General features: G+C 40.9%; 1 long non-coding RNA gene across 3 annotated transcripts in view; it reads right to left on the bottom strand.

Annotated features, from left to right (window-relative positions):
- The window catches only part of LOC149455470 (uncharacterized), a 28135-nt gene extending 9142 nt beyond the window's left edge, over positions 1-18993 (bottom strand). For 2 of the 3 annotated variants that reach the window (XR_016314050.1, XR_016314048.1), the window contains exons 1-3: positions 18786-18993; positions 7807-7964; positions 3044-3161 (exon numbers count right to left, since the gene is read on the bottom strand). This is a non-coding gene — a long non-coding RNA (uncharacterized LOC149455470). Of the gene's footprint in view, positions 1-1713; positions 1754-3043; positions 3162-7806; positions 7965-18785 lie in introns of all 3 variants that reach the window. The other variant, XR_016314049.1, reaches the window with a different exon arrangement.
- Positions 18994-21584: the final 2591 nt, after the last annotated feature.

Raw genomic sequence — 21584 nt, 5'->3', positions numbered from 1 at the left:
TGTTCGCTCACCCGCCCTTAGCATCTTACTACTCATGCTGCAGTAGGCTGAACCTCACTGCTTCTATTGCATTGCCCATAATGTAGAGTAGTTCCTTTTTTTAATGACCAGAGTGTGGTAAACTCTGTGAAAGGTAGAACTGTGAAACTACAAGACAGATCTCTCTTAACTAAAGTTTCTAAGAGATAAAAGACAACTGCGCCTTCAACTGACAAACATTCAATAAAAATCGAAAAATCAGATTTAGGGAAGTGATCCTGTGTATGTTTCCATAATTCAGACTCAGGATGCCATCTATATGAATAGCAAAGCAGCACACTATAGATCTCTTTTGACAGTAGGATTCTCATGTTGTGCTTGCTCTGCAGCTCACAAAACCATATGTACTGCTTTCAGATGTCAGTTTCGTAGCTGCAGGAACGTCAGCAGAATTTGCTCATTTAAATTGGGATGAATGCAAAACTTTAATACATGGCATCTTAGTGTGTTTTAAATATCTAGTATTAATATGAAATAATAATAATCATTATTATTATTGCAAAAGTTTGGAGTTTTAGTGATACCCTTTTTGGCTAACATAGGTTATTAAAGATGCAAGCTTTTGGGATCATCAGCCATTATACACCCTATGGAAGGGACCTACAGAGCCCCAAAAGCTTGCATCTTTATTAATTTAACCTCCCTAGCGGTATGATTATTTCAGATTTTTGGTGCTGAAAGCGGTACTTTTTTTGCATGGAAATATGTATTTTTTTTTATTGTAGGCCTGTAATTTAGGAATAACTCACTGAAATCTGTCCGAACAAGAGTCTAGTAAACATTCCGGATATGATAAAACTTGAAACACAAAATCATAAATTATAATTTAATAAATAATCATAAAAAATAATAATATAATAATAATAAATTTATTTAAATAATATAATCAAACCAAAAACACTTAAATTTGAAATATAGCGGCAAGTTCGCACATCGCTGAACAAAGTCGCAGAATCGTTTTCAGTGTCTGATGACGAATTTCCCCACGAATCATTATCACTCAATTCTACAAGTGGTTCTGATTTACTATCGCTGTTCTCTAGCTGATCTAAAACTGGTTTTGACATAAAGGGACGCTTTTTGGACGCCATGGACTTTTCTAAGTTTTCAGGCAGAAAGAACAGTCAAAATGCAGGCAGGGGACAGGACAAAGCAGTAGGGACAAAATGTATGTGAAATGTCTTGAAACAGCAATGTTTTACTATGTAATAATCATTTTTAAAAAAATGAATTTTTTTTTAAAAAATTCAAATTTGCCGCCTGTTCCGGCGCCCGTACGTCCCAACGTCACAGGGACCGGAACACGGAAGCCGGATGCCGGCATCGGCCGGAGGAGATGGCCGGGGACACTGCAGGGGACGCATCGCGGGAGCAAAGGACAAGGTAAGCGCTGCAGGGACTCCCTATGCAACGCTGCATGGTAATCCCGAGTGTAGTTCGGGGTTACTGCTTTTGGTACTGAAACTCTACCCCGAGCTACACTCGGGAATACCGCCAGGGAGGTTAATCAAAAAATATCACTTAAATTCTAAACTTTCTGTATTAATCAATGGCTATCATGGCACAACGCTCTACTACTATTCATAGTATTGTTAATAAATAAGTGGGTTCAAGTTTCTAATGTATTTACATTCTCCTAGATTTTAATTAAGAAGGTAAATTAAAATGACTAACCTGTTTCCAAAACCTAAGTACAAAATATGGGTCCTCATGTCTGGAAAACAGTGGTGAAATATTAGTTTTTATACACACTACATCCATTTGTGTTTTTGTTTCCTTTCTTCAGTAAAATCATAGAAAGAAAAGAACTCCTTGATAATGGTTCCATGTGCATGAATGTTGCCATTTGAGATATTATTATACAGGATTTATATTATTATACAGGATTTATATAGCGCCAACAGTTTGCTCAGCGCTTTACAATATAACGGGAGACAATACAGCAACAATACAGTTCAATACAAGAGGGATAGGAGGGCCCTGCTCCTTGGAGCTTGCAATCTAGGAGGGAGGGGCTAGTGGTACAAAAGGTAGTAACTGTGGGGGATGGACTGGTTGGAAGAGTAGAAGATTCCATTATTAGCTGAGGGCAGGATAGGCTTCCCTGAAGAGATAGGTTTTCAGAGATTGCCTAAAAGTGAGCAGAGTAGGCGATAGTCTAATAAATTGGGGTAAAGAGTTCCAGAGGATGGTGGAAGCTCTGGAGAAGTCCTGGAGACGAGCATGGGAGGAGGAGACAAGGGAGCTAGAGAGCAGCAGGTCTTGCAAGCAGCGGAGAGTACGGTTTGGGTGATATTTAGAGACAAGATTGGTGATGTAATTTGGGGCAGAGTTAGAAATGGCTTTATACGTTATTGTTAATGTTTTGAATTTTATCCGTTGGGCAATGGGAAGCCAGTGGAGGGACTGGCAGAGAGGGATGGCAGATACAGAACAGTTAGTAAGGTGGATGAGTCTGGCAGCAGCATTCATGATAGACTGAAGAGGGGATAGCCTGCGATTTGGTAGGCCAATGAGGAGGGAGTTACAATAGTCAAGGCGAGATATAACAAGGGAGTGAATAAGTTGCTTAGTGGTTTCCGAGGTTAGGAACGGGCATATCTTGGAGATGTTGCGGAGGTGAAGTCTACAAGATTTGGACAGTGATTGGATTTGGGGGTGAAAGGACAGATGGGAGTCTAGGAGTACACCTAGTACCCTGGCATGAGGGGAGGGACTGATGATTGTGTTATTGATCTTGATGGAGATGTCAGGGGAGGTGGCACGGGCTGGGGGGAATACTAAGAGCTCAGTTTTGGAAAGATTGAGTTTGAATTTATAGGGAGATGGTCAAATGAGCACTCTTCACCGCCCCAATTAGGAACTGATAAGGATCACATGAATAGGGGGGATGTTTCTCAAACACAGACCAGACACAGGCCACAGTCATAAAAAGAGTGCAACTAGAGGTGAGAACTAATCAACATAGACAAAAATATATATACACTATTTGTTCTGAAATTACCAGGAGTCCATGAGTTGTTGTAGTTTAGAGTGGAGAGCAGCTAGCAGCATTTACCCAGAGATAGCAGGAGTCTGTGCGTTGTTGTAGTTTAGAGTGGAGAGCAGATAGCAGCATTTACCTGTGAAAAGCAGGGAAGGCATGATTAGACTGCTGTGTTCAACTGCGTCTTAGCACTCCAGATATTGTTAAATAAAACAGTTAAGTTCCCATGGCACACACATATTCAAATAATCCTACGGTGTCTTAAAAGCTATCTAGAATATATTAAAATTATCTAGTTCAGATGATCTACAGTGAAAAACGGGTATTGCTGGGATGGCAGATCTAAACCTTTGTGCTGTGGCTTTTTGTTTTTGTTCTTTTACTAAGACATATAGCATTTTCATTTTTTGTCACGTTAGGCAGGTCCAATGACATGATTAGTGTATATAAAATGCATTTTTCTGCTTTTCTAGTATATACACAATGCAAAATCTTTATTCTTAAATGTTTTTTTTAATATATAAATCTGTGGGTTAACGCATGTGCATTGGTATAAAATTTCTGTAGGAGAATGGCAGCAACACTGAGATGCATGGAAAAAATTATAAACATTCAATTGTTTGTAATGCCAAATAAATTGTCATTCAGTTGAATCATACAGTTTGAAGTCCAAACTTCCTAAAGATAGGAAGAGTCTAGAAATCCAATGCAAAAGGTTAGTTGTGTAGTTGTCTCACTTCAAGCAACTGGCCAGTGACCTACAAAGTGGAATATGCACTGAAAAAAAGACAAAGGAAACTGGATACTTCTAAGAGTACCAGTAGGTCCGGAAAATGAATTGATATAAAATGCTCACCTTTCCATATGGATGGGAAAACACACTAATGTGTATCACAGAAGGAAGGTCTCATCAGGTCATAACGCTGGGTATAGTTTACCATGGCTTAAGCACTGAGAATTGATGTGTTTCTATAAAGTGCAGACCAGAGGAACTCAATCAAGCCAGGCTTTGTAGAATAAGACTCCAAAAAATGTGCAAAAACAATACTTGGTGAATGTGCCCTAATGTCTGAAGGTTTTGGATGAGAGTACATGCATTGATCTACTTGGTGACCATGATTAATGTCAAGGACCCCTAGATAGTATTTTGCAAGATACCGCTTCAAGGTTTGAGAGGATTTGGGGGTCCCTGGATACGTTACCTTCAACTATATGATGGGTGTGGTGGCAGCCGGAAGGACTTATTTTTTTCTTCCTTTCTCTTCTCTTCTTTACCTTCTCACAATATTATTTCTCCTTCTGTTTGTTGGTTGACGACATGGTACCCCTTTACTTATCACAGATTGTGATCTTGAGTTTACCTCCCATTATAACCAAGGGGCTGCTATGGAATAAGGGGGTTTTCCAGATGTGGCACTGTATGTCCCACTAGAGGGTATGGTATATAATTAGTACGTTTTGCTGTTCCTAATTGAACTTCCTATTGCCTTACAATTTTGATACTTATGTTATAAACCATCTATATCTTCCTAGTATATTGGCTTTGACTTTATACTCTGCCTGCATTGCGGGACTACTATGCAAGTTTGCTATCTTGAGAAAGTCCAACTTTAATGTTATGGATATAAAACTTTAATAAACACACTGAAACAGAACAAATGTGCAAACATTTGCATTGCATGCCTGCACGAGGTGCTCATATAATAAAAGTCTATGAAGTAAAAAACTGTCAATCCTTTCCTAGAGAAACTTCTGTACTGCAAATCACTCCTAAAACACACAAAAAAGTCTTTAAAATCACCTGAATATTCTATTCTAAAATCTGAACAGAGCCTATTAACTATTTAACAGACTGATTATCTGTGGAGAAGGCTCATGTTTTACTTTTCACTGCAGCTAAATGGCAACACCCAACTATCCTATTCAGTAGTTATCAATTTGAGTCTTTGGGTGGAATGGAACATCCAATTGCTCAAGAGCCATACTGGCATGTTCACAAGCCACTGTTTGTTTCTGTTGTCTCCAGCACAATGTGGATAGTTGTCACGTGCCTGGACTGCTCATTACTTCCAAATGTGCCCTTTTTTTAAATGTCCAGGTCTGCAGCAAATCAGGCAATCTGTGGTCAAGTGGATAATGTTTTGGTTGGCCATACATTTAGCAAAATACTACAGGCAAAACTATAGTGACATGTGGGTTTAATGGCTAATAACCACAATTTGGGAGGTACTGTAGGAGCAAGTATTGACACACTGTGATGACATTTAGAGACTGTCTTGTAGAATACATGTGGAAAAAATCTGTTGGGTTAAAGCCAAACTCCAGGCAGATGTAGAAGACACAAAATAATGCACTAATGTAATCATTAATAGAAAATTACATGTGTTTAAGTATCGTAATTTAAACAATCAGCCTTTTAAAGCCCCTGTACAGCATAGCTCAAAGAGATGGAAGGACAAGCAGCACAAGGAGACATTCAGTTGTGCTGCAGTGTAAGGAGCATACTGATAGAAGGAGAAAGCAGACAGACAGAGAAATTAGCTCATCTGTGTGTTGCTTCATCTTTTACTTCTAGTCACAGCATGAGGGTGGGGAGGAGACCCAACAGTGAAAGTGAAACTGCAGCAAAGAAAGATGAAGTCTCCTCCCCTGCCAGTCAGGACTGTGCTATATACCAGAGCTGTATAATCTCAGCACTGGATAGTAACAAATATAAATCTTTTTCATGGGTAAAATAATTCCCATATTCTGTATGTATTTTAGTGTTTAGCTGTTTGCCTGGAGTTCTACTTGAAATGTACAAATCACTATCTTCTCCAATATATACCTTCATCAAATAGTAGGTGTGGTGCTGGCCAAAGAAATTTTGTCTGAACAAATTATATGTAAATAGCTTGATTATATTTGTACAAGATAATGTAAGCAGACATATCATGGTGATGTGAACATAAAAGAACAAAAAAGTTCCTAAAACATCATAACCGGTCTGCTTATAACTTATTCCATGTTGGTTCCCCTGGCCTACTTCATAGAAGACATGGGGTTGATTTACAAAATTCAGCTTTTTAAATGTTCCTTGCACGTGATTGGGTAATGTTTGCAAAGTGAAATGTCACTACTTCACTGTATTCACTAAGCTGTGAGTAAAATTCCCTGGCACAGTGTACCTTCCCTTGCAAAGTGAACAGCCTTTTTGGCTTTAGGAAATCAAATGGTGTCCAAACATGTTGAAACATCTGGATGCAGATTGGAATAAAAGGCTTTGTATTAATGGGCTGTATCTTTGATGTAAAAAGCAGCTCTGGATGCACAGCTGGCAGCAGGGAAAAAAGACTGATTAGCAATGCTCTATTCACTATCACAAAATGAGCAATAAACCCACTTGTACAGAACAAAGATAACATCTCCAAACTGTAACAACCATGGAACACGTTCAGAATGTTTTATTACACATAATATTTGTGCTTCCTTTCACGTCCACTTCTTACCAATTCCATGACACATTTTAAGAAGAAGAACATTATGCAATTACTGCTTCCCTGTCACTAGAAACCTAAAGAGTCATGCTCACCATGGCTGGCTGCCATACTTTCCTGTGACCAAATAGCCAATGTCAACTAAACACAATTCACTTTGGGAAATGAACAATTTAGCGGAGGCTGATGTTGAGTAAGGCATCTGTGATCACATCTGTGCTAATGTGTTTACCCAGCCCTGCAGAACCTTGTAGGAATGAAGTGAATTGGAAATGAGATGGAACACAAAGGAACAAGAGATAGTGGAGTTTGTTTAGGGAACAGGGACAGCTTGGAGAAATTAGCTCTCTAAAAATCAGATCAATGTAAGAGTACAAAACCTTTATCAAAGGGATGCATTTGTATATACAACCCTATTGTATCTGTCATTTCACAGATACATTTATAGAGGAGTGTTCCCACAACACATCCCATCTACAGAATCCTGCTTGAGCTCACTTGAATTCCCATAGCATTGCTTTACAATAGGGGTCCTCAAACATTTCAATATGAGGGCCTCATTGTATATTTCATAAATAATAGCAGGGTCCCTATCAGAGTCCCCCCTTCTTTCCATCAGGGTCCTCAGCAGAACCCCCTTTCCATCAGTGTCCCCACCTTACATCAAGGTCCCCATCAGAGTCTGCCTTAGGAGACCCCCATCCATCAGGGTACTCATAGGAGTCCCTCCTTCCATCAAAGTCCCCCCTACATCAGATTCTGCCTTAGGAGTTCCCCCTTTAATCAGAGCCCACAACAATGTCTACCCTTACATCACAGTCTGCATTAGGAGTCCTCCCTTACATCAGGGTCCCCATGAGAGTCCCCCTAACACTAAGGTCACCATCAAAACCCCCTTTTACATTAGAGTCTACCTTAAGTTTCCCCCTTTTATCAAGATCCCCATCAGAGTCCCCCCTTACAAAAGGGGTCCCATCAGAGCCCTCTTTACATTAGAGTCTTCCTTAGGAGTCCCCCCTTCATCATAGCCCCATCAACAACCACCCTTACATCACAGTCAGGTAAGGAGTTTCTCATTCTATCAGGGTTCCCATCAGTGCCCCCTCTACATCAGATTCCTCCTTAGAGTTCCCCCTTCCATCAGGGTCCCTATCGACAACCACCCTTACATCACAGTCTGTATTAAGAATCCCCCCCTTACATCAGGGTCCCCATCATTGTCCTCCCTTACACCAGAGTCCTCATCAGAATCTCCCCTTGCATCAGAGTTCCCATCAAATTCCCCCTTATATCCGTTGGCCTTACCAAAATTATTCCTTGTCCTGACGAAGCTGAGTTACACCTGTGTGGCTCAATGCATTGATAAGCGAACAAATGGGTTGGCTGCACTGCAACGGAGTGTTGGATAAATCTTCATTTATTTGAATCTTCATAAAAAATACAGCGCAGACACAGCAGCTTCCCTATAGGACAAAGAACAGTAGACACGTTTCACACAGACTTGTGCTTAGTGTGTAGACATTGCTTATCATCTCTACATTTACGGATTGGCCGGCACCAACTGAAGTGTGGAGGGGCTGTGTGTCCATGCACTCACCTGGATTGGCTGTTCTTTTATTCTCAATGCGTTGACACCATAGGGTCTGATGTCACATTGTCAATATCCCTTGCAGTCCTGGGGCTAAGTGGACCAATAGGATGGATGACATGTAAAGCGGATACCATAAACAACATTGGGCACCTGAATTCAGTGTACACAGACCCCACGGGATGGAAACATTTGGGCGTTTGCACGTCTACATCATTGGGGGATTGGATGGTGGTAGGAAGATAAGTGACTATACGAAAGTTTTAAAATACCTCACCAAACTGATGCCAAATTATCTCTACACAGCGGTCAGATTTAATGTGCCTGCCTTATTCTGTTGCTGCTTCAAGCCTTCATCTACATCCTTTGCTTGCTACTATCAGCTGCTCCTTTTTCTGGGTACTGTAAATCTTTATAGATGGGTCACTATCTCTAGTAAATGAGAGTAAGATGGAAAAGATACTGATTTTTAGTGAATGGTGACTGCTTTGTTTAATATTGAGCTGAAACTATTTATTAGGAACAATAACTATCTGGGAGCAACTTGAGGATCACCTGATACTTTAGTTGCCATTTGGGAACATTTTCTTTCAGTTGCTATAAGTTTTTGTACTGTGTGGTGTATTGTTTGTCCACATTGCTTGCTTACAGCGCAGAGCACTTCTAGTCACGAGATTGGCCACTCCACTTCTGGAAACAAAGAATGGTTTCCGAAACGCTTTATTTGACTATTTATTAATGCATTAAGGCCATTTTCTAACCTATTGTGGTCTGGCATAAGCAGAGTCTGTGGGCTCACATAGGTTACAATACAGTTAAAGAGTGGATGGTCTAACTTGCAGCATAAACCACTTTGCAAACAATAAATAGGAACCAACATCAGATATATTTTTCATATGGTTATTAGTGCAACACATTTGGGTTTTTAGCACCTCTCACACTGATCATACCAGCATTTTCCTGGCGATTATTTAATCTGCTTTTCTCTCCAAAGAGAGGGAGCCATCTTTGTTCAGGTATCATCCATGGTCACCATCTATTTGTGTTGGTGCCTGTGCAGTTCTTGGCTGTGTTCACAAATGTCTGCCACAGATTAGTCCATGCTGCAGCCTGTGACCTTGTGATGTACTACAAAATTATAGTGTGAAAGTCTGATTATTGGGGCATAAGAGACTAAGGAAATGCTTCCTCCTGCGTGCAACAGATGGTCATTGACAGGAGCTTAAAGCAGCATTCCAACAGAATAACAAAAAAAATAAAAGCAGCTACAAAAACTGTAGCTGATGACTTTTAAAATACAGACACTTAACTGTCCCTCGGTGCAGCTGTGTCTTCACCACAGCTGGTTTCACCAGCCATCTTCTCTTCCCAGAACCAGCATCTTCTGTGTGGGCACTGTGACAGCTTGTGGCTTCACAGTCGGTGCCCACTGCGCATGCGCGAGTAGCACTGCGCTTTGTGAACGGTCCCATAGTGTTCTCGGACCTGTCACGTGTCCCAGACTTCCGATCGCCTTAAGCGATCAAAACCGGAAGTGGAGGCAGGTACCTGTCAAATTCGGTTACCCGCCCCCTCCCCTGCTCCGCAAAGGTGCCAATCCTTAACGGGGAGCGGGGGACAAAGCCTTAAAGCGGAACTTCCGCTTTTGGGTGGAGCTCTGCTTTACGAGCATATTTTTATTAATAAAAGGTGAAAAATGAAACTGTTGCAGTATACTACGGGATATCAGGAATTTATTTATGCAGACTTATAATGTTACTGAAAGGTACAATTCAACCTCCCTGCATTGGGCTATTGTAAGGAAATGGCTGGATGGTACCCTTACTGGGGTGGATGGACATACACGTACTTCCATGTGTTTGCTCATCACACACACAAATCCTCTCATTAGACAGCGGAGAGCATCAACTAATGGCAAAGAGCCAATTGGAGTGGCTCTGTATTATGTGATTGCTGTGATGACCAATCACAGCAATCACCAATGTAAACAGTGTAGTACTGTTTATATTGGTCAGTGCTCCCATACGTTTCACAATGGAGGAGGCAAGGTTTTTAAAGTGTTTTGGGTTTAACCATGACATCTAGCCATTGCACACAATGTAATTTCAGTGCAATCCATTTTCATCTGGCAGGGAACTTCAACCAATAACAAAATACTTACATTTCAGGTGGGTAACTTTGAAAGGCTTAATGCGCCATTATTTTTTAACCACCTGAATATCATCATGTTTCTTAAGGTTTCTTCATTTCCAAAAAATTGTGGCAAAGAATGAGATCACATCGAGATTTACACTTTCCAAAAAGGAGTCACTTTGGGGGGTGTTTGTACTGGCCTGGTATTTGTTATTGATATGTTGTTCTATACTAGAAAGTAAAGGAAGCTTTTTTTTTTTTTATTTCTTGGCTTTTTTGTTTCAATTAGTAAAAACTTAAGAAAAATAAAATAAAAACACTGGTTATCTGAAAAATGGTCTGGATAGGAAGGAGGTGTAACACGCCAGTCTAGGAGTGTTTAAAGTGTATAGAAACCCTAACAATGAACTTCCCTTATTTGCTCCATTTTGGTCTGGTGAATATACCATTGAAAGTATTTTGTTGTATCTCTTAAATAAGAACAAAAAAAACAAATGTCAATCATGTCAGAAACTCAGAGATGTCCTCTGCAAACTTCCCTTGTTATCTCAACGAGGGTAGTCCTCCTAGTTTTTATCTTGAACTAAAGAACAATTAGTCTTTTTTATGTGGAGAAAAAGGTTTTGGGAGGGTTTCATTAATTTAACCGAAAACAATTGGGCAGGGCTGACACCACTCACTGTCACAACAGTACATCAGAGCTGAGTTCAATACTGGCAAGGGATTTTGCTGTGCTTGCAGAGGGGTCTTTAAAGTGATAAAACATGTGGAAATGTGCATGTATTGCAGAGATGTACTGCATATGTGTTTTTATTATATTTTGCCCTTACATACACTTTGAGTAGCACACTTGTATATGTAGCATTACCCCCTTAGGAGTCGCTGAAGTTTTGGGTCCCCTGTAGTCCTTCACAGCCAGGCAACATACATTACCTCATTCAGACTTACAATCAAGAGACAGTAACCAGTCCTTGAGCTTTATTTTGAAGTTTTATTAGGGGAAATTAACTTGGGTGGGATAAGGGGAGTATGGGATGCCCAAGGGTAATTATTATTATTATACAGTATTTATATAGCGCTAAAAGGTTTGCTCAGCGCTGTACATTATAGTGGGGACAGTACATGAGACAATACAGTAACAAAACAGAACACGAGGGATTCAAGGGCCCTGCTCTTTCGAGCTTACAATCTAGGAGGGAGGGGATAGTGGTCCAGGAGGAAGTGGCTGTGGGGGATGGAGTGGTGGGAGGAGATCGGCTGTTAGGTGAGGGCGGGGTAGGCTTCCCTGAAGAGATGGGTTTTCAGGGTGCGCCTAAAGATGAGGAGGGTAGGTGACAGTCTGATGGATTGGAGTAGTGAATTCCAGAGGATGGGGGAAGTCCTGGAGAAGTCCTGCAGTCGGGCGTGGGAGGTGGAGACCAGGGAGCTAGAAAGTAGGAGGTCTTGTGAGGAGCGAAGATTACGGGTAGGGTGGTATTTGGGTATCAGGTCGGTGAGGTAGTTTGGGGCAGCATTATGAATGGCTTTGTATGTCTGTGTTATTAGTTTGAATTTAATGCGTTGGGCAATCGGGAGCCAGTGGAGGGAATGACAGAGGGGGTGGCAGAAGCGGAGAGGTTGGTAAGGCGGATGAGTCTGACCGCTGAGTTCAGGATAGACTGAAACGGGGATAGTCTGCGATGAGGTAAGCCGGTGAGAAGGGAGTTGCAGTAGTCCAGACGTGAGATAATAAGGGAGTGAACGAGTAGTTTAGTAGTGTAATAGCAAGAAAGGACAAACTCCTTAGCAATTATGTAATATGTAAGTCTTTACAGCAAAAAATAATCTTCTGGAGAACTACCCAGCATCTCCTATAGCACAGTCCCAGACCCCGGCTGAATCCTCTTTTGATCTAGCTGTACTCAGTGTTTCCCTGGGCAGGGGATCCAGTGCCTATAACTGCAATGTGAACATTCCCAGGTAAAAAGCTAATCCAGTTTTGCACCTGAGTGCCTCTTTCCTTACTGGCCCAGGGGGTGCAGGTTTCCTCACTCAGTCCTTTCTCCTGTGCTGCTGGTGGCTACTATCAGGCCTTCTAGATGGGCGATTCCTTCCGTGCTGTACAGGTGGTCCACTGCCTGTACGTGAGCCCCTTTCTATCTGGGCCCCCTCCCAGGCTCCTGCTCTCCAGCCTCACTTCCTCATCTTGCACCCAAACTCCCGCCCCCTGCTGAGGAGTCTCAGTTACCCTTAAAAGCTGTCCTGGCCCTTGGCAAGTCTCCTGTTGGGGATTGGCCAGGATCCTCTAAGACAGTGGGTCGTGACCCCTTTGGGGGTCGAACGACCCTTTCACAGGGGTCGCCTAAGACCATTGGAAAACACATATTTCTGATGTGTAAAGAGCAGCTGCTGTGTTGAAAGCAGCTACTCTGTTAAAAGCAGCTACTGTGCTGAAAGCAGCTACTCTGTTAAAAGCAGCTACTGTGCTGACAGCAGCAGTATTGGAGGTAAAACGACACTTCATGAATTATAATTACTGGGTGAATAATTTTATGGTTGGAGGTCACCACAACATGAGGAACTGTATTAAAGGGTCACAGCATTAGGAAGCTTGAGAACCACTGCTCTAAGAGTACAGACTAGCACTTCTTTACTTCTGCCCACTGCTTTGAGGTCTTTCTACAAAGTTCCAAAGCAGGGGGAAGTCTCAGAGAGTCAGTCTGGAAATTACACCCAGGCTGCTACTCAGCCTCTATCTTACAACTGAAATAGAGTTCCCCTAGCTAACTAGGTGGATACTACATGTATATCTTTGTGTGCAGTCTATTGAATACACTGCTTAAAGGAACACTTTGAAAACACAACAGATCTCAATGGGGAAAAATATCACGCTGGATCTCTATACTGATATGGAATGGGTAATGTGTTAGGAATGTAAGGATGCCCATCGTTTGATGGAAATGAAAATCATCAACAGTGGACTGAATTCAAAGACACCCCAAAAATCTAAGTGAAATAATTATGCAGCAGGCTAGTCCATTTTGTTAAAATTTCATTGCAGCAACTCAAAATGGTACTCAGTACTTTGTATGGCCCCCATGTGCTTGTATGCATGCCTGACAATGTCAGGGCATGCTCCTAATGAGATGACTGATGGTGTCCTGTGGTATTTTCACCCAGATCTGGACCAGGGCATCACTGAGCTCCTGGACAATCTGAGGTGCAACCTAGTGGCATCAAATGGGCCAAAACATGATATCCCAGAAGTGTTCCATTGGATTCAGGTCAGGCAAGTGTGGGGGCCATTCAATTGTATCAATTTCTTCATCCTGCAGGAACTGCCTGCATACCCTCGCCATATGAGGACGCGCATTGTCGTGCACCAGGAGGAACCCAGGATCCACTGCACCAGTGTAGGGTCTGACAATGGATCCAAGAATTTCATCCCGATACCGAATGGCACTCAGGGTGCCATTGTCTAGCCTGTAGAGGTCTGTGCATGCCTCCATGGATATACCTTCCCAGATCATCACTGACCCACCACTAAAACGGTCATGCTGAACGATGTTACAGGCAGAATAACATTCTCCACGGCTTCTCCAGACTCTTTCACGTCTATCACATGTGCTCAGGGTGAACCTGCTGTCATCTGTGAAAAGCACAGGGTGCCAGTGGCAGACCTGCCAATTCTGGTTCAATGCCAATTGAACTCTATGGTGGCGGGCAGTGAGCACAAGTCCACTAGAGGATGTCGGGCCCTCAGGCAACCCTCATGAAGTCTGTTTCTGATTGTTTGGTCAAAGACATTCACACGAGTGGCCTGCTGGAGGTCATTTTGTAGGGTTCTGGAAGTGCTCATCCTGTTCCTCCTTCCACAAAGGAGCAGATACCTGTCCTGCTGATGGGTTGACCTTCTATGGTCCTGTCCAGCTCTCCTAGAGTAACTGCCTGTCTCCTGGAATCTCCTACATGCTCTTGAGACTGTTCTGGGAGACACAGCAAAACTTATGGCAATTGGCACATATTGATGTGCCATCCTGGAGGAGTTAGACTGCCTGTGCAACCTCTGTAGGGTCCAGGTATTGTCTCATGCTACCAGTAGTGACACTGACCATAGCCAAATGCAAAACTAGTGAAAAACAGTCAGAAAAGATGAGTAGGGAAAAAAGTGTTAGTGGCACCTGCAAAACCATTCCTGTTTTGGGGGTCGTCTCATTGTTGCCCATCTAGTGCACCTGTTGTAATTTCATTAACACCAAAGTAGCTGAAACTGATTAACAACCCCCTCTGCTACTTATCTGACCAGATCAATATCCCAGGAGTTTAATTGACTTGATGCTATACTCTGATTAAAAAGTGTTCCTTAAATTTATTTTCAGCAATGTATTAAACAATGTAAAAGCTGTTGCTGATATCATTTTATGTAATACTTGTTGCTTGGACACAGAGCTTGTTCAGCTTGTAACAAGTACAGTACTTCCACACCAAATTAAAGTATAATCTGCATTTCATTACATCCATTTCATTGTCCACCTGTGTATGGTTATCTTAAAGTGGTTCTAAAGGCTCAAGGTTTTTTACCTTCATGCATTCTATGCATGAAAGTAAAACATCTTCTGTGTGCAGTGGCCCCCTCCGATCCATGTTCTCAACAGTCTCTGCTGTCTGGGGACACTTCTTCCTCATTGGCTGAGACAGGGGCCAAGCCACGGTTCTATGTGTCTTTCTGTCACTTTAAATCTGGCAATTATTAAATTAGACATGTAGGATGATATAACCACAAAAAATTATATTTTATATTCGGACCATCGCCTAACATGTAGGCAGTCAGAGGCATCTGTTGCCATCAGTTCATGACTTTAAACATGATGTTCTGCTTGGAAGCAATCAAGAGAGTATTCCTACACATAGTGGGACGATGAAGAATGAACATAGCCATACTCTAACAGGAAGTAGGATTACAGCAGCAAAATGTGAAGGAGGCTAAAAGCAATAGATGATACTTTTTCAGTTCAGAGTACATATTGATTTTCTTTTTTTAATCAGAGTTTAGTGTCACCTCAAGCACACCTGTAGTAAATAGTAATTTTGTACTGTACATACAACTGGCAATATGGAGACTAGAACATTTGGTCTCTTTAAAACTGTCCATTCTTTTCAGCAAAGTCCAACTACAAATTAGGTGAAATTAGTAATAGGAATAAAGCCTCCCACCCTTCAGATTCACCCCATACCAGGTGTGACTGGGTTTAGAGTTAATAGGATTAAGATAACGTTGACTAGCCACCAATCTCAATGTTTTTCCACATGGTCATTATCCTTTTTTGTTCCATGGTATCAGAGGTTACCTCTTCAAATTAATCCCCGGGTATCCTGTTTGGTCCTAAACACTCAACAGAAATAGAGCCTTTAGCTTTTCCCATCCTAAATGCATTTAGTTTGAAGAGGTCACATGAAGTCCTCAGAACAGACTTACAAAGAAAATTCACATGGAAAAGTAGAATTATGCAAGTCTGCAATAGTTGTTCCCCCTTCTTTCAACATCCTGTTTGAGAATAGCCCCATAGAAATGGTTTCCAAGTAACCTCAAAAACACGTGGTGTGCATGTCTTCATTTCAAGCCTATTCAAAATTAAATGATGTTTGGAACCTGGTTTAAGACAAGAGTTTGATAGAAATGGAAGTGTTGAGGCTGAAATGGAAAGATCCAAATCCGGCAAGTTCAGCGCTGAGATTTGTGGTCTGGTGAAGAGCAACAATGAATAACTATACCTGACTTACTGTAAAGCAGTAAGTAAATGCCGTCTTTCGAAAACATTTTTATACATAGACAGTGAAAATATTTTTTGCTTGTTAAATGATAGTAGATATTGTAGCCCTTCTAACATACACAAGCCCTTTAATAGGGGACCATACATATAAAACATAGGTTTGTTTGCTTATTAGTAAGAATCTGCACATAATGCAAACATCTGTGCAAAGGTATGCCTATTTCTGCAGGTCCTAAATTACAAATTAAACTGTTCCTAGTGTAAGTGGGGTAAACACAATGGTATCAGTTATTGCTATGCCTTCACTGTGACCAGGGCTGTATTTAGACAGCATGCTGCCCTAGGCATAAGTGACTAATGGTTCACTTTCATACAAAATTCTCCCCTGCCTTATTTTTATATTTAGGTAAAATCTATTGCTAGAATGCATTATTGGAGGTTGAATGCAGTGGTTCTCAGATGTGAACAGAACAGGGAAACTAAATAGGGATAAAATAGAAAACTATCAATATTTTTACATTTGCATTCTTTTCATAGATACAGCACTGCCTATGACTGGTGGTAACAAAACTACCTACTTTAAAGGCTAATTCCACCTTTCTAAAATAAATACATAAATAAACTCATATTTGTAGGATTTAAAAAAAAAATTGCATTTATTATTTTGTTGCATAGGAGTTGGAGAGGGTCCCTCTTTTACATGTGAAATCTCATAAACAGCATTAGTGACATTGTATTCTGTCACCATGTTTTTTAAATGTGTAATTTATTTTTTTACAGCTATGTTATTGACACACAACATACAAGTTTTTTTTTATCCCAAATATCCACATTTAAATGTATATTCTGTAGAGACCAGAAAAAAGGAATATGTTTTGTGCAAACACCATAGATGGTATTTAGCACTTTTGGTAGGCCATATTTGAGCAGGAGGAACAACAATCAGCTTTTAATCCAAAAATCAACATTAGTGTGTTTTATTTGACAAAAATAACACCAAATTATTGTAATGAGCCTGTGCAAAGTATTTCAAAACAAATAAGGAAAACATACACCTTCCCCATACCCCAGTGCAGCGCTGTTCCCCTAATTACATAAACACCTAGTAAGTATCAAAATTCCACATACTGTAACCAATATGACAAATATATAGTCATATAAAAGTTCTGTAAAAAAAAAAACTTCTCAAAAAGTAGCCAGAGCCCAAAAAACATGAAACAGTGAAAATTAAATCTATAAAATAGTGTCCATGAAAGCATGACATCTGCCATTTTCCTCCTGTATCTGGGATTCAGAAGTGTGATCAACCAGTAATGGTCCCTCTCTTCTTCATGGTCAGAATCCTGGCATCCTTGTGCAGAACCTTCTGCTTGTACAGTATTAGCCCATTTACCACAAATTGTTTGCAGCAGAGAATCCCCTGTCCTTGGTGTCACTAAGACAACAGTGTCTTCAATGATCTCACTCCACCCATGTACAAGCCCAGAGTTTAGGGGGTAAATGATGCCTGGAAGCCTGCACCCTGTCTTCTTCCTTCTCACCACTTGGACTCAAACCATGTTCCTTGTATTTGTTCTCTGACTGCTGTTGTCTTTGTCTCACAGGGATAGCGTCAGTTGTAAAAGGATCCTGCTGCTCCTAAGATAGCAGGAAGTTCTCCATTTCCTCTTTCTGCTGTGCCTCCACAGCCCGGTCCATTATACCACTCAGTGTGTACTCTGCCAGGAACACCAGAGGGATTGCGTCTTTAATCCCTGCCTTAACAAGGCTCACCATCCTGGTCATCTTTTTGAAAGGTATATGCATCCTGAATCAAGAGTCACTGATGTGGTGAAAAGATACCCAGAATCTGTCTTCACCCTGTACTGGCACAATTACTCCTTGACAGATGCAGCAACTGCAGCATGACCAACATGATATTCCAGCACATAAGGGGCATCACGTATCGGGTGGCTGTCAGGAAGCTTGTGAATTCCGCTGCATTTTGGCCAGGTGAAAGCTTGAACACTTCACAACTGCCTAAAGTGACTTTGCACTCTTATGGCCTGCCACACAACATCCTGGAAGCCAAGTTACCCAAGTAGGAACCACTGTGCCACCAGGTTCAAACAAGGCGTGTGTGGAAACTTTCCTTTCCGAAGGGCAACAGCAGGATGGTGGTGATGTCACCCATTACCTTGTCTGGCACGAGAGGGCCTTCTGGGTGAAAATGGTAGATAGGTACCTGCCACTGTATTGCAACACAAACCACGAAGTTGCAGAAAGGGTTAGGACTACAGCTGGAATGGGAGCATCTGTAAAGTCAGCAATTTTCCCAAGCTGCCATTGAGAGCATGGGCATGGAACTGATTGGGTTACATTTGTTCTCCTGCTTTAAGTGCAGAAGAAACACCTGCTTGGTCAAGGAAGCTGTTGAATACAGTGGGATGGGGTAAGGAGACTTACGCTGAGGTTGAAGCTTACATTTGGCCCTACTCTGCATGTCCCCATGCCGACTCTCTTCCCCACTTGATGTCTCATAATGCAAGTCCCTCAAGCTTCCATTCCTATCTTATGGAGCCCTAGATTTTACAATGGATGCAGAGGGATGTAGGATTGTAGATACATATAATACTTCTTTTAGTGTCTTGAGGTGATTATGAATGAAAGAGCCATTGAAATAAAAAATGAAGTGTGATTTTATTCTATCACACAATGGTTTAAAATAACAATATAAAGCGTATCATGAACAGTTCCATGTAGATAAAACTACTGTAGAAATATCAAGCAGAAGTTTAAAGAAAAAGTCACTATTATTGTTATAATTGTCTGACCATGTGCAACGTCCATCTTCTTCTTGTCCTTCACGAGACTTTGGGAAGAAACCGGAAATAGACGGAAGTGACGATCTTGTTTTGCAGCAAGCATCTGTTCCAGCTTTTCATATGTGTGCGCGTGTGTGTTATGTATGAAAGAGTGTAAGTGTTAGCGTGTGTGAGCACCCGTCCACTGTCCCTTATGGACCTTTTATGCAGAATGAGTGTGTCGTAGCAAGAGATTCTTAATACCTTGTATGGCATAGAAGGGAGGGGACGACACTCACATAATGTTTTTGATGGACAGGAACATATGTATGCTGATGTACATAATACTGTAAGCTGATGATGTAACCTCAGCTATTCATATTTAAATGATAATATAACTTAAGAACATATCTTTACAACATATCAATGTATAATAACTAATCTATATATGTATCAATATTAGAAACGTATACTAAATACTCACAGATACTATAAAAAATACATTAATAGTAAGTCTATAATGAGTCACTCCTAGTACCCTTGACATTTTACTAGAGACTTAACCAGCTGTGCTTAAATATAGAATACTCAGCCTTCAGCTGGATAGCTAGTTCAGCTAACTCCTGTCTTAGTTTACTGTCTCAGCTTAACTTATTCATATTTTTCAGTCTCAGCTATATCTGAAGAATTGTAATACTATTGGCTTAAGGCGTCCATTCAAACATATTAATTTTAATTATGATTTATCATAAAAACCAAATATTTTGCAAGCTTGCCATCAGTATAAGTGCCGAATCATAAATTTGATTTGATTTCTTACAAGGGAGATTCTTGTGAAGGTGGGGAAAATGTAGAAAAGGATGAGTGAGGAGGAGAAGAAGGAATTCACTATTGTGCTGTTGGCACTAGATGTGTTAAAAAAAGGCCCAGATTGCTAAGTTATGTGGAGTAGCCCAGGGGAGAGCAGTGGCCTGCATTCATAGGGCAGTGCCATCCAGAGGAATAGAATGGCTGCTCTCTCCACCACTTTTGCCATCCGGCTCTACCCCTGCCACTGTGTGAAACTCTGCTTTACTGTTTTTCTTCTCCCTTAATTTCTTTCTTTACAATTTCTGGCGCACAGGTAAGGTCTACCACCCTGCCTTTCCAACCCTACTTTTAACTGAAGCCACCTTGGTAGTAGGAAGCAGCTACTGGAAGATCAATGGCAATTTATGCTCCCTGCTTGCTGTCCCTCCTCTATGCTACTCAATTGGTGTTTCTTGCCTGTTTCTTCCTATATGATTCTGGTGTTCTCTTCCCCAGCATTTGGTAAAAATAATTCGACCTGCATTGAGTGACTAATAATGAGCGAAATCATTCAACCTAAATTACTCAACTCCTCCTAAATTTTATAGGCACAGGACTGGCACATAAGAAAGCTCCCATTACTGGCCCTTCTAAGTCATCTTTGCACAGTTCAAAGGCCAGTTAATGTGTGATTAATAATTGATTACTATAGCTGCAAATGGCTTCATTAGTTCACCAGTTTTCCAAACTGCCAAAAACATCCCTGCTTAGCTCCTAGGCATTAGAGCTCTTGCACTTGTTATCTTCTAAGCATAGATATTCAATGTCCATTTAATTTTATGATTAATTTCTAACAACAATAGAGGAATATGAGGTTAGTACATAGTACAGGAAGTGTCACGAGCCATCTTAAGACTATAATAATGATTTGGAAGACTGATCTGACCCTGTGTAGAATTATAAAAATTCTGTGTCTCAAAAAAAGATCAATGCTTCTGCCATCTCTTGGCAAACAAACATAAAAACACATGCTAATTAACACCTAACTCCAGTATTTTAAAAATGTGCACATCAATGCATTAATGGATTAGTGGTATTGCCTGATGCCCACTGATGTTACTGGAGGCAGATTTGTTTAACCCCAGAAAAAGTTGTGTGCATAATATTTAAAGTAAACCCTCACATCATAAAACCACCCATAAATTTAAAATGGGAATGATAGGCAAATCAAACATTGTCTACAGATATAAAAAAAAAAACACTCCCCCCCCTTTTTTTTTTTTTACAAGTGATCACATACCCTCTGTTCTCAGCTGCATAAGAGCCGGGGGTGGAGAAGCAGTAGCACACTGATCCTCCCAGTGATAGGCTATGTAGGCGGGATGTGTCAGGACAAGTCTGATCATTGGAGGAGAGCAGGCTGAGTTTCCAGCACAGCTAGAGAACTGACCGTTGTGTGTTGTCCTACCTAGTGTGGTCAGCTTTTAGTAGGAAAGCAAAGGGACTGGCAAGAACACCAGGGATTTCACACTAAGGAAGCCATACAGAGAGAACAGGATACTTTTTCACACAAGTATATGGTACAGCAGGCACATATCAGAAATATGAAATGCTAGGTTTACATCATTTTTAAGTTATAAGCATGGTGTGAAATGAGTTCTCATAAGTACCATGCCACCCAAAATACAGTTCAGCAGTTTTTGTTTGCGAGTGGCCTGCTGCAGGAATATGCACACAATATTTAAAAAACCACTTTATGTCATGCTCCACTAACAATATACACACTAAGCAATTAATGCAAAATAATAAACTGAGTCCTAATATATTTCCATAACGTGATATTAACAATCACGCTAGTGCTGCATACATATCTTCACAAATAAAGTCCTCAGAAGGAATCCTCAAAACAATCCGTGATTCTGTAGTGTCTTCTATAGTGTATTGAAAAATGAATATATAAAATATAGTCCACTAAATTTATATATACATACTGTGCTCCTTCACCAGTTGTGCTCTCACCTGATGTATATGACCAAACCG

The sequence above is a fragment of the Staurois parvus genome, unplaced genomic scaffold, assembly GCF_062004578.1.
Source record: "Staurois parvus isolate SC_StPar_1 unplaced genomic scaffold, SC_StPar_1.0 ptg000393l, whole genome shotgun sequence".
In the NCBI taxonomy this organism is placed as follows: Eukaryota; Metazoa; Chordata; class Amphibia; order Anura; family Ranidae; genus Staurois; species Staurois parvus.
The sequence above is the reverse complement of the archived record's forward strand: the minus strand, read 5'-3'. Positions and strand labels throughout refer to the sequence as shown.